We start from the raw sequence: 11,795 nt of genomic DNA, 5'->3' as shown, positions 1-11,795 counted from the left end.
AAATGGGCACTGGGTGAGTCAGATCTGACTGACAACTCTCAGTTGTAATGTCGATAACTAGGAGCTTCTGCAGATGGATGGATGGATGATGTACCATAATAATGGCAAGATTGCCCTTATCTGAACCCAGTGCCACATGTTTTACAGAGCGAGCAGGGACGTATTAGAAAACCTCACAGAAGCCAGAAACAGGACAAACGTAATTGTTATTCAGTCTCTCTTAATTCATTATGCAAATTAAAATCAGCGTATGCGCTGGTGTACATGATCCATTCAAAACAGCACTTGCATCAACTGAAATATTTCACAAGAAGCACAAGACTTTTAAAAGGCTTTCTGCAATTAAGTGAGGGACAGCATCCGTCATCAGATTCCAGAAACAAGTCTTAGTGATAAGCAAGAGGGAATGAGCCACCAATAAAACGGGACACCAAAGCCTGAGAACATGTTAATAGGGTAATCAGCGAGAAAGGCTAGTTAATTAAAAAGGCAGTAACACTCTGTGCAAAAAAGCAAGACAAGTGAGAACACGTAAACAAACCATAAAAAATACACACATCACATCAAGATCGTCCAACAAATCTTAAACCAAAACAAAATGTGAAAAACACGCACATAAACAGACTGTGAAATGGTTAAATTAAAATAAATTTTTAAAAGTTTCATTTTAAATGTCTCTTTAAAACGTCGACTCCCGGCTCAGCGGGGAGCCCTGGCGTACACTGAGCAGTAGGTAGTGTCAGCATGCGGGCAATGCCGCCTTGTGTGCGCCTTGGGCCCAGTGGCCAAGCACAGCGGACACACGTACTCCCGTAAGTACGGGCAGCTCACACCGCCCGCTCGGTCCCGGAGCCAGTGCGAACGAAAGACGAGCTCTGACTCCCCATTTTTCCTACAAAAACTGCAGAAGGGGCGTCTCGACTTCTGGGATTCCTTTTCTCGGGACTGCCGGGGTCCAGTCGCGGGTTCACTGGAGGCTCTCTTCCCCCCGCCATTCGCACAATATCGCTCCGTTGAAAGATGTTGTCGGCCAGATTTTAGCTGAATTCCGACCCGATCTGGATCTTCCGGCGCGACACTCCCGGATTGTATGGCCAGGACCGTATCCGCCAGCCGCAGGTAGTCTCTCCAGAGATGGAAATCACTCCTTAACTCCATCCGTCCGCAAACCAGAGACAACACAGAAAATAATATCCTGCCGATTGCGGGGCACACCAAACGTTGCGAAATGACCTGCAAACTGATAAGAAAATATTAAAGCAAAAAAAAAATGAGTTTACAAGCATCTATTAAAATACCGAACATAAGAAAATGTGATTAAGTTAAGAACCGATTAGAATCTCTATAGAATTATTTACTAAGCCCTCCGGGTCCAATTTAACCTCCAAGCTAAAAGTGAGAAGCCATGCTATTTGAGTGATTTCCGATATATACAGGCTTACATTTTACAAACAAAGTATTTGGCTGTTGAAGGATTTGGTTTACAGTTTGTCATGTTGTTGCTTGAAAGTTTGCACGCTGTCAACGAACGCAGCGGCAAATAAATCTTACCTCAAAATGGCCAAAGTCACAGACACCCAGCGGAGCCCGAGGTCAGACGTCAACTACTAATTTATAGCTGGTTCCAGTTTGCTTCGTACTGCGGACACGTCGCCACGCGCGCAGCTCTTATGACGTAGTTTGGTGTTGCCCCCGTTTTTATATACATTTACACACACGCACTGTTGTGTGCTTGTGTGTGTGTGATCGTGTGTAACTGTTTTGGTAAATCAAAGTACTCTCTGCAATACATTTTTTAAGCATGAGTTTTGGTGTTTGTTTTGTTTATTACAGTGTTGTTACTGTTAATTTCATTGTTTTAGATTAAAAACGAAGTTATTAAGAAATTGATCGAAATTCTTTTTCTACTTTTAAGATAACGGATATCTAGGAGTATTTTCTAATTAGAATTGAAAATGCCCCCCCATGCCTAGATTTTTTTCCTTATGGCCCAACTCAAAATAATTTGTGCTGCATAAATAAGTCACAAATATCAGTAAGTCTGGTGTCTTGTCACACCCCAAATTCCTGCCCCTCATTCTCTCCCTAGTGGGGCAGCGTGTGGCTCAGTGGGCTAAGCCTGTGTGCCTGTAATCAGAAGGTCGCAGGTTCAAACCCAGCCTCAGCTTGGTCCTTGAGCAAGGCCCTTAACCCCCAGCTCCCTGGGCGCTGATATGGGTGGCAGCCCTTCGCAGACAACTTCCTCTATGAAAAAAGAGCAAGTTGTGGGAGGCGTAAAGACAATTTCCCTACAGGGATCAATAAAAAAGTGTCAATTATTATTAGTGTGGTGCAACACATGGGTGGCATCATGGCTGGACGACTTGCAGTGTAGCTTATCTGCTTATCTGGTGCAGGCCTGATACTTGGGTAGAAAGAGTAGCTAGTACCCTAACCACGAGGCGAACATGTGTCCAAGAGTCCCCTCAAGTGCACGTGCCACGCCGGTTCTCCCCCCCCCCCCCATCTTAACACTAGAGGGGACTTGTCCCCCCTAATGCCTAGGATGGAACTCATGTTCCTATCACTACATTACAGCAGTATGTAAAGGATATTATGTGAACAGGGAACCTTCAAACAGCATAAATGTTCAAGTAGAGTCACTTGAACACTTTTTTCCAGTTCCAGTTTATTTCCCAATGTGTTGTAACATATTACCTATATATATATATATATATATATATGACCACCTTGCAGACCTCAGAGATGGCAAATTTCTCAGGGTCATGAATGCACATTTCCATTTTTCTTATAGCAATCACTTCAGACAAGCAAAATAAATTAAATTAAGTTCCCTAATGATGTTTTTTTCAGTGAGCATTAAAATACTGTGACTTGAGTAAAATCTGTTTTAAAGCTCATCCAGATGGTAGGGGTACACCAGCAGTGGTCCCAGGGAGGGGCTTGATGCTGCTCTGGCCTCTCCTACAATCACCATTGTGTAATATATTTAAACTGAATGCTCTAAAAATGTTTTGTGATGATTCCAACATTTGCAGTCACCCGAATGGGGGCTCTCCTGCTTCATCTGTTCCAACTTCTCAAGTAGAATTGAGATGGTTAGCACCAACACTCCCGAGAAGCCCATTCGGTCAGACTGTAAAACGTCAACAACCTTGGCCAAAGGCATCATAACCTTGGAGTACAGACAAATCAAAATAGTAATGCCACATCACATATTGCTAAATAATTTCATTATCTTAAGACCTTGTTTGCCCTGCCTTTCTGCCCCCCCACCCACATACATACAGCATACTGCCCCCCCCATCACTGCAATCACCAGTTAGCCCATTCTCCACATACACACAGCACACTGCCAACTCCCCCTTCTACCCCACTGTATCACCAGTAAGCCCCTTCCCCACATATACACACACTGCCCCCCCCTCCACCCCATTGCCCCCTTATCAGCAAGCCCCCTCCCACCCCTACATACAGACTACCACTCCACCCCTGCCTTCACCATAATCCCCCTCCCCCATACACTCCACCCCAGACATACAGTTGTGCTCAAAAGTTTACATACCCTGGCAGAATTTGTGATGTTTTGGCCATTTTTCAGAGAATATGAATGATAACACAATAACCTCTCTGTCACTCGTGGTTAGTCGTTGGGTGAAGCCATTTATTATCAAACAATTGTGTTTGCCTTTTTTACATCATAATGACAACAGAAAATATCCAAATGACCCCGATCAAAAGTTTACATACCCTAGTTCTTAATACCTTGTATTGCCTCCTTTAGCATCAATGACAGCTTGAAGTCTTTTGTGATAGTTGTGGATGAGACACTTTATCTTCTCAGATGGTAAAGCTGCCCATTCTTCTTGGCAAAATGTCTCCAGTTCCTGTACATTCTTGGGCTGTCTTGCATGAACTGCACGTTTGAGATCTCCCCAAAGTGGCTCAATGATATTGAGGTCAGGAGACTGAGATGGCCATTCCAGAACCTTCACTTTTTTCTGCTGTAGCCATTGACAAGTTGACTTGGCCTTGTGCTTTGGATCGTTGTCATGTTGGAATGTCCAAGAGCGTCCCATGCGCAGCTTCCGAGCTGATGAGTGCAAATGTTCCTCCAGTATTTTCTGATAATGTGCTGCATTCATCTTGCCATCAATTCTGGCCAAGTTCCCTGTGCCTGTGTAGCTCACACACCCCCAAAACATCAGCGATCCACCTCCGTGTTTCACAGTAGGGATGGTGTACTTTTCATCATGGGCATTGTTGAGTCCTCTCCAAATGTAACGTTTAATTTTAGTCTCATCACTCCAAATAACTTTGTTCCAGAAGTTTTGAGGCTTGTCTCGGTGCTGTTTGGCATATTGTAAGCGAGCTATTTTGTGGCATTTGCGCAGTAATGGCTTTCTTCTGGCCACTCGACCATGCAGCCCATTTTTCTTCAAGTGCCTCCTTATTGTGCATCTTCATACATCCACACCACTTTTTTTCAGAGACTCCTGTATGTCAGCTGAAGTTATTTGTGGGTTTTTCTTTGCATCCCGAACAATTTTCCTGGCAGTTGTGGCTGAAAGTTTTGTTAGTCTACCTGATCGTGGTTTGGTTTCAACAGAATCCCTCATTTTCCACTTCTTAATTAGGGTCTGAACACTGCTGACTGGCATTCTTAATTGCTTGGAAATCTTTTTATATCTTTTTCCTGTTTTATGAAGTTCAACAACCTTCTCCCGCAGATCCTTTGATAATTCTTTTGCTTTCCCCATGGCTCGGAATCCAACAAAAATCAGTGCAATACTGAATGACTCATGTCAGGAGCCTAGAAACTCATTGACTTTTTATACACACCCACTAATTACAAGCAAACAGATCACAGGTGAGGATGGTAATCTTTAGTAGTCATTTACACCTGTGTGTGTCAACCTGTGTCTATGTTATCATGCCAGAATTTCCAGGGTATGTAAACTTTTGATCGGGGTCATTTGGATATTTTCTGTTGTCATTATAATGTAAAAAAGGCAAACACAATTATTTGATAATAAATGGCTTCACCCAACCACTAACCACGAGTGACAGAGAGGTTATTGTGTTATCATTCATATTCTCTGAAAAATGGCCAAAACATCACAAATTCTGCCAGGGTATGTAAACTTTTGAGCACAACTGTACCCACCCACCGCACACGCACGCACACACACACACACACAGACTCCCTCTTCCTGCATGACCCCCAGCAGTTGGGTTGGCCCCTTGAGCCGTGTATCTGCCCAAGGTTTCTTCCTTGGACAAGGGACTTCTTCCTTAACCCTGTTGCTCTTGAGTGCTCCTTGTTAATGTGTGGGTGTATTGTAATTTGCCCCCCACACCCCCCTAGCCAGCCACAAAGCTCTTGCCCTTTGTCCACACCATTCATCACCTTTACATCATTCACCCTCCCTTAGCCACCCCCCATATGCACTTTATCCTGCCCCTTCCTATCCCCCCCCCATTTATGAACAAATAAGCTGAGAAAGAGATACAATTTCAGTGCATTTTTTACACTCTGTAACCATATGCATGTGACAATATAAATATACTGGGCTGAGAGTAAAGGACGGGGTCATAGTGAGCTAGTTAATTATGGGGCCAGCTCAGTGTTGTGTTTGCAAGATGTTTGCCATTCTGGATGCTTGCATCCAGTCGGACTTTATCTGTGAGTGATGTAAGTTAGTGGACTCACTCATGGTCAAGGTTCGGGACCTCGAGGAGCAACTGGCTCTCATCCAACACAACAAGGAGTTAAAGGAGAGAGATAATACACCTTTTAGGGAGATGGTGTGTATGTCATAAGCTGGGAGGGGGGAGAATGATGAACAGGTAGGTCTAGAGAGCTGGGTGAACGTAGGTCATAGACATAGAACAGGGCCTACACAGTTCACAGAGGCGGCATCACCTGAAGTGATGCACCCTACAGCGCATAGTGAACACAGCGGAGAAGGTCATTGGCACATCACTCCCCTCCCTGAAAGACATATACACCATTCGCCTGCCAGTCACCCTGCACACAGACTGTTCAACCTCCTGCCCTCTGGAAGGAGGTACAGGAGTCTCCGCTCCTGTACCACCAGACTCACTAACAGCTTTGTCCACCAAGCCGTCAGGATGTTGAACTCCTCTTCTTCCAGCCCCAGAGTAAACAATTCGGACCCTGTATCCTCTGAGTCACAAAAATAGCAAGACTATCCTCATATATGGAAATGGCACAACCTGCTGCTATTTTTTATTTATTATATTTATTTTTTATCTATCAAGGCTGCTATTGACTTTGCACTGACAACTCATTGCTGCCAGACCCTGACTTTAAGTCTCCTCAAGTTCAATTCACATGCACTTTACATGTTGTTCCCTGATTACATACTGCAAAAAATTGTTATACACACAGGATACGTTGTTCTTATGTTGTTGTTCTGTGCACTTTATGGTTTGTCCCGTCCTGTATTGTTTGTCTATCGTACGCAAGGGATAGTGAGAAACGTAATCTCAATACCTTATATGGCTAGTACATGTAAAGGAATTGACAATAAAACTCTCTGACTCTGAAGTGACAGTGTCTAACCGCTTTCAGGTGCTTCCAGCTTTAGAGCCAGAAGAGACTGGGGAGGCAGGTGGGCCCTTGGGCACTGAGGAGCCACCTACCCCCAGGAGGAGGGAGGTTGTGGTAGTAGAGAATTCAATTATTAGAGGTGTAGATAATTATGTGGGGCACTGGAAGACCTTCTGGAACAGGTGGGACCTGTTCAAGCCAGACAGGTTGCATTTGAACCAGTGTATTGGGGAGATGGATGTGTTGAGGAATGTTTAAACTAGGGACTGGGAGGGCAGGGAGGTTAATAACAATATAGGCGGGGAGAGATGGAAAGCCCCAATAAATATTAAAAGTGGGCTCTGTAAAAGGTCTACCCTTTGTGGTCTGTATTAAAACGCTAGGAGTATTAGAAGCAAAATTCATGATTTAGAGGTTTTAATATCATCTGACTCTTACGACATTATAGGAATAACTGAAACATGGATGAGTGACAACGATGGAGAAGAATATAATATGGATGGTTGCATATTGTTCCGTAGAAACTGGATAGGCAAGAAGGGAGGTGGTGTTGCAGTATATGTAAAAGTGAACCTGCGGGCAAGGGAGCTCACTGATAAAAATAAAAGTACAGAAGCTGTATGGATTAAACTAGATCCTAAAAACTCAAATGGCCTAATTGTCGGTGTTTGTTATAGAGCACTTAATGTAGCTGCAGAGGAAAGCAGAATGTTATATGATGATATCAGGATTATGAGTAATAAAAATGATGTGGTGGTTATGGGTGATTTTAATTTACCTGGGATACAGTGGGACACAGTCTCTGGCTCTTCAGTAAATTAATTTGAGATGGTGGAATTAGTACAGGATTGTTTTTTTACTCAGTTTGTTAATACCCCTACCAGGGGAGAAGCCCTTCTTGATCTTGTTTTCTCTAATAACCAGGATAAGATTGGAAAATTAGAGGTTTTAGAACCATTGGACGGTAGTGATCATGGCATGGTTAAATTCAAGGTTAATTTTAGTGTCTGAAAAGTCCAAAACAAAAGTATACAATGTTAGGAAGGCTAACTTTAATGGTATGAGACTGAAACTAGAAACTGTAAACTGGATGGAGTTAAATAACAAAACGGTTGAAGAGGCATGGGAATTAATTAAAAGCACATTGTTGCAAGTGCAAGAGGACTTCATACCTGTTTCCAGCAAAACTAAATCTAGGAAACTGCAACCAAGGTGGTTTACTAAGGAAATTAAGAATAAAGTCAGGAGGAAAAGGGCTCCAAATTTCCAAAAATGGCAATTAACTAATGATTTAAAAACTAAGCAGGAGTATATGAGCCTGCAGGTTGAGTTAAAAAAAAACAACATTACACTCTAAGAGGAATGTCAAAAGAAAAATACCATTGGAGGCTAAGGATGACAATAAAAGTTTCTTCCAATATTTTAACTCGAAAAGAACTCTAAAAGCTGAAATATGCAGGATAGTAAGGGCCTTATAATTGAAAATTTATATAATAAATCAGCTTAAAGATTAATTTACACGGGTGTTCACAGTAGAGAGAATGAGTAACTTACCAACTTTTAATACGAATACAGCGTCGTCTTTGACCAATATATGTATAACTGAGGCTGATGTGGTACTAAGTCTAGCTAAGCTCAAAATAAATAAATCGCAGGGCCCTGATGGCATCTTACCTATAGTTTTAAAAGAGATGAGGGATATTGTTATCCAGCCTTTAACTTTAATATTCCAGAAATCATTATCTGTGGGTGTGGTACCTTCTGATTGGAAGCATGCTAATATAACGGCCATATTTAAAAAAGGGGATAGAAGTAACCCAGCAAACTACAGGCCAATCAGTTTAACTTGCATTACTGGAAAAATAATGGAAGGTATAATCCAAGTGAAACTGGTAGATTACCTGGATGCAAATAACATTCTGAGGGATAACCAACATGGATTTAGGAGAAGTAGATCCTGTTTAACAAATTTACTTGAGTTATTTGAGGAAACAACAAGAGAAATTGATCACAAAAAGGCCTGCGATGTGATCTACTTAGATTTCCAGAAGGCCTTTCATGTTGTCCCCCACATACGGCTCTTGCTTAAGCTTAAGGCTGCAGGGATTTTAGGAACTGTAGCAGCTTGGATCAAAAACTGGTTAACAGACGGGAAGCAGTGAGTAGTTATTAGAGGCACAATGTCATACTGGGCCTGCGTTCATAGTGGGGTACCGCAGGTTTCAATTTTAGGACCACTATTGTTCCTAATTTACATTAATGATATTGACACCAATACATACAGACAACTGGGTAAATTTGCAGACAACACCAAGGTGGGTGGTGTAGCAGATACTGATCTAGCAGCGGAGAGGCTACAACGGGATCTGGATTTAATTAGTGACTGGGCTGATACCCAGGTTTGGTCACCATACCTTAAAAAAGACATTGCTGCCCTGGAAAGGGTGCAATGTAGGGCTACGAGAATGATCCCTGGTCTTAGAGGAATGTCTTATGAGGAGAGGTTAGCTGAGCTGAATCTGTTTAGCCTTGTAGCAAAGGAGACTAAGGGGGGACATGATCCAACTATGTAAGATTCTAACAGGTCTGGATGCTGTTCAGCCAAATGGCTATTTCAATATTAGTTTAAATACTAGAACTCGTGGCCATAAGTGGAAATTAACAGAACATATTAAAACGAATTTGAGGACACACTTCTTTACACAGCGTGTAATTAGAGTATGGAATAGTCTTCCTGCTAGTGTAACGCAAGCTATATAAGGTTTTAACAACTCTGAGCTATTAGTTAAGTTTTCCCCAAACGAGCTTGATGGGCCAAATGGCCTCCTCTCGTTTTAAAATTTCTTATGTTCCTTGTAATTCATACAATTGAGTTTATTATTATTACTACTGCATACTTTATTTATCCCATAAGAAATTCAGGCTATTATTATTATTGTCACACCCACACAGGCAGAGGACACCGGACGAACGGTGTTGCCCGTCATGCCCACACAGGCGGGAGCTGCCGGGTGTAATACGTTGCCACCAATTAGGGAGGGTTCAAAAGAATCCAACTTGCCACAGCCCAGTGCGAAGTATTGAGCCGAATGTTTCCAAGCCATACCGAGCAACTTCTTGTCTCTCGTCTTCCCGATATCCTAGCTCCGTTTACCTTGTGTGTTTGCCTTACCTGCGTTCCTTTCCCTCTCCAGACCCGCTCCTGTACCTGACCTGCCTTCCTCGCCGAGACCGGCACGTCCCGTTCCCTCATCCCCATGTGTGCCTGTCTCGTCTCTCAGTGTAGGACGGATCCCCTGGCAATCGACCTCAGCGCTTTCCCTTCGACGATGATTTCTGCCCACTCCTCTTATTACCATGTTTCTTGGTTCTCCAATGTTGATCTCGGTACTTTCTTAAATGGCTCTGACTGGGACAGCGCGTGCTCATTGTCTCTGGTGGCAATAAGATTGAGGGTGTGGCAGGCACAGCGCTGATGAGGAGGGAGGCTGTAATCTTCCTGTGTTTCATCCAGGATGTCTGTGAGATTGATGAAGATGGGATGATCTTCATCATCATCCGCCTCCTCTCTGTAGTCCTGGATACTTCTCTGAACTTCCGCAAACATACTAAATGCCTTTATAAAGTTAGAACCATTATCTGTAGTTGTCAGTGTCACCTTGTCTTTTATGTTGAATTCTCTGTGAACATCATCATGCGTCTCGGCTGAAACATCAAAAGTGTGCCTCCCTACAATTCTACGACAGACTATTGCCCTTGAATGGATGTACAAGGAGTCCTCATCTACCCAGTGGAGACTGACACCAAGGAACCTCCTGTTATCTGATGACCAGGCATCTGTGGTGGTGCATATGAGAGACTGTTCGGACAATAAATCAGCCAAAGTACTCTTCATGGAAGAGTATTCCTTGTCAAGCAGTCGCCCGAGTATCCGCTTTGACATCAAATGCCTTGAGGGCAGAATTTCACCAAATAATTGTCTGTATTCAGGTCTGTCCACAGTGTGGTGTGGGTGCATTCCTTGAACTATGAAGTCAAGAATTAGTTTATCGAAACAGTTTATGATGTGTGTGCTCCCCCCGAAAATACTGCGACACACTGGTTTGTATAGCATGGTCTTCATCATCCAGAAGTAGACATCTACTCTTGGTCCGTTCATGCTCCTTGTCCATGCATGCCATTTTAGTTGGGTGGACCCTCTAGAAAATAAATGACTGATTCATGATTATTTTTTTTTGAGTGCGTGGCTGTGATAAGGTAAGGACTAGGGTTATATTTCCCTTGGTAAGTTAATCAGACCTACCCAGAAACACTAAACTGAGTAGGCCTAGGTCAGAGGTCTCCAATAGGTAGCTACCTAGATCCCCAACTGCTTAAAAGTACCTCTCCGAAGGGTCAAATGAAATGTAAATAAGTCTTATAACAGATTTGTATAAACTTCTTGTCTGGTAGCTATAAAATGATAATATCCCAGTTCTACTGCTCTCTGATGAGAGTTGATGTGCTCCTCAGATTTCACTATGACTATGGAAAATAAAGGGGCCAATGAAGTTATAGGCCTAGTTAAAATATTTTTCTCTCCACAAATTTAGATGACACTTTAGAGCATGTAATTTAGAGGGGTCCAGTTAGAGAAAATTTCTTGAAGTAATGGTACGGAAGATCATAATGTCTAACTACTTAGTGTGATAAATATTTAAGTAGCCTACTAGTTGTATAAACATTGCATGTAAACAATACCTGACTGTTTCAGGTATTTAACCCTGTAAATATACTTTTGATGTAGGTAATTTTAGGTTTATAATGGAATAATATAGATTTGCCGTAAGATTTCCTGCGTGAGTCTGAAAGCATGAGTGTCATGCCAGATATGAGATTTGCCAACCCTGAAAACGTACATTGATTGATTAATATAACAAATAACATACCTTTATAGAGTTGTTAAAAAGCGGAAGATTCAACGAACATGAAATCACCAATAAACTACGTCTATTTATCCAACATGTTATATAATACACCCTGTGTTTCACAACTTTTCAGCTTTACAATTTCAGGACAGATCAACCACTCTGTTACAAACATTACAGCTTTTGATTGCGGGTGTTAGTTTCGCTGCTGCTATTAACACTAATGGTACATTAGCGGAAACAAACAGCAGCATAAGCCGAACGATGTCTTGCTTGGCGGTCAAAGGCATTTGACGTTCATTGACATGGGA

The 11,795-nt window shown here is 42.5% G+C and overlaps 1 long non-coding RNA gene across 1 annotated transcript; it reads right to left on the bottom strand.

Moving 5' to 3' along the window:
- Positions 1–203: 203 nt before the first annotated feature.
- LOC125715728 (uncharacterized) lies at positions 204–1,736 on the bottom strand. The gene is made up of 2 exons (XR_007384159.1): positions 1,552–1,736; positions 204–1,240 (listed from the first exon to the last, which is right to left on the bottom strand). It is a non-coding gene; the product is annotated as an uncharacterized LOC125715728 (long non-coding RNA).
- Positions 1,737–11,795: the final 10,059 nt, after the last annotated feature.

Source organism: Brienomyrus brachyistius, chromosome 20 (assembly GCF_023856365.1).
Source record: "Brienomyrus brachyistius isolate T26 chromosome 20, BBRACH_0.4, whole genome shotgun sequence".
Lineage (NCBI taxonomy): Eukaryota > Metazoa > Chordata > Actinopteri > Osteoglossiformes > Mormyridae > Brienomyrus > Brienomyrus brachyistius.
Note: the sequence above shows the minus strand (reverse complement) of the source record. Positions and strands in the feature narration are given on the sequence as shown.